Source organism: Schistocerca piceifrons, chromosome 1, assembly GCF_021461385.2.
Source record: "Schistocerca piceifrons isolate TAMUIC-IGC-003096 chromosome 1, iqSchPice1.1, whole genome shotgun sequence".
NCBI classification, from domain to species: domain Eukaryota; kingdom Metazoa; phylum Arthropoda; class Insecta; order Orthoptera; family Acrididae; genus Schistocerca; species Schistocerca piceifrons.
In genome coordinates, this window is record NC_060138.1 from 1,058,206,300 (window position 1) to 1,058,208,863 (window position 2,564).

The window sequence follows — 2,564 nt, forward strand, 5'->3', positions numbered from 1 at the left end:
AGTGGTTGGGCTCATTGTCTGGAATTTAACATTTCTTTGGACAAACGCCAAAGGCGGCAATATAATGAAAATTAATAATTTTTTCATCTTGATAAATGTATAGATAATAATTCGATTCTCATACCAAAGATTAAATTGAAAACTATTTAACACAGATGGACAAAAGAAATTTCTGCTCCTATTTTATTGATTTTAGTAATAGCTACCTTTCGTTGTTCTCATGTCCTGGTGATAGGATGTATACCAAGTGCTCTGTAATTTAAAGTGAAACTGTGTTATATAATAAAAGCAACTTATGAAACAATATGATTCTCTCATTTATGACACCATGGATCTCAGCTCCTGTAAATCTGGAAGATCATTATTTTAATTTTGTATGGAGGCTACGAACTCCACAACGGCGCTGCTCAAGAATAGACATACGTGAGTGTGTTCATCTCTTTCCCTTCATGGTTGCCAATGACAATTTCAATATTTAGGTCATATTTTCCACAACATTCAGAACCTCTAAGCTCCCTTTTCATTTAATTACGAAGTCTGATTATTTTCTTTCCTAGATGAATAAATGCATTTCAACCACAACTCTTTTACCCAGACCATGGGAAATGATAGTACTTAGAATGTATGTGCCTCTACCCTGATTGTACGTTCTCATACAACTATGTGTGTACCGATGTAACTATACTTATGATCCATTTCCCTTACAGTATTAATTCTTATTTTGAACCACTCACTTGCGAATGTATGTGCCCCCTTATTTTATGTAGTCAGTCGGTTGTATTCCTTAATAACGTTACTTATAATATTCTGCGGCTTAGTTTCCACAATTGATCTTTGCTTCTGTCACAATGCGCTTCACACAAAATATTTATTACGTGACATTCATATGAACTCTCATTCCAAAATTACGATTCTGGCTGACTAAGTTTCTAACAATTTAACAGGGCGGTTACAAGATCACCAGTTTAGTAGTGAAGGGAAGTGTGGGCAGGTGGTGGATGGGGGGGGGGAGTAAAAATAGTAGATGGAGACCAAGAGATGAATCCAGTAAGCAGATTCATAGAACGTAGGTTGCAATGGTTATTTGGAAATGAAGAGCCTTGCAGAGGATAGAATAGCATGGAGAGCTGCATCAAACCAGTCTTTGGTCTGAAGACCATAACAACAACAATCTTTCTGTTATGCAACCAATAACTGTGTTCTGTTGCGGATATATTTTTCTTCATGAACTGTTTAGAAGCCATGATGGACATGATCTTATCGAAAACATTTAAATCTCATACTGTGGGAAAACTCTGACACGTGAGATATTTTCAAGGATGATTCACACTGGCCATCACCCCATGTTATGGCATTGTCATGTGAGGGCGTTTTCACACTGTGCGTCAAGTCACATCACATCAGTTCGTTTAGCTTTGTACCAAACAGTAAAAGTGTGGTTGTGAACTACCATCCATTATACAACAGTATGAGTAAAGTATAGGAATTGAGGAATTAACAACGATGAATTTCATTAATGGCAAAACCAAACTTCGTAAAATGTGTTATTGATCATTTTTGTATGGCAATATGCTGAGAAGTGAAACAACATTTCGAAACTTCGATATTTATTGACTAGCAGAAATATAAACATACAAAAACATCAAACAATATTCTTAAGAGACTAAACAGAGTCTATTTACCTTATCCATTACTTTTAATACATCACAAACCACTGTATTTTATCTCCTTCATTGGAACTGAGTTTTTCACTTAAAAAGTTATTTAATGAAGACTGCTTAATCAACTTGTGTTCTTATTTATATAAGGTGTGGGCATCAATGAAAAAATATCCAAATCGCCATGGAACATTTGCAGTTTACAACAAAAACAAAACAGAGTTATTATAATTCAGGCATGGGTCCAATAGGACCATTCAAGGTACAATCAGTCAGTGTCACTTTTGCTGGTTGTCCTTTCTTTTTGTCCAAATTTGATTCCTCCTTTCAGAATGAAATCTCTTTCTTTCGTCAGACCACAGGGTTCCAGCCTATTTTCTAATTTCCCTCTAACCAACTTTTAAGTCAAATATCTTTTGTCTAAATGTTTTTCTATCTTTAAACTGTGCCAGACTTACACTGGCTACTTTAAGAGCCCTCTTAGTTGCAGCGATCCATGTAATTGGCATAGTTGTGGCCTTACTTCTGTTTTCTTAGAATTCCACTATTTGTTTTGTCAACCTAGTGGGTACCATTCTCTTTAAAGTGGTCATAAAAGTCTGCGTTTCCTCATATCACCATGTATGTCTGTGTATTCTTCTATTTCCTTATTACTTCTCAGCCTGTAAGTTGCTCCCTCGGCTATTTTGGTGTCTAATATTTTCCTAATAATCTCTCAATTTCTTCAGTATCCATACTTCTATTTAAAACTGAAGTTTCAGCTCCATAAAGACATTCAGGTTTGATTACAGTGCTGTAATACGTAAGTTAACTGAATTTAGAAAGTGATTTTTATTATAGATATTTTGTGTTAATCTGAATGCAATTGCCGTTTTTTGACAGCGAACTTCGTTTGCAGCTTTTTCC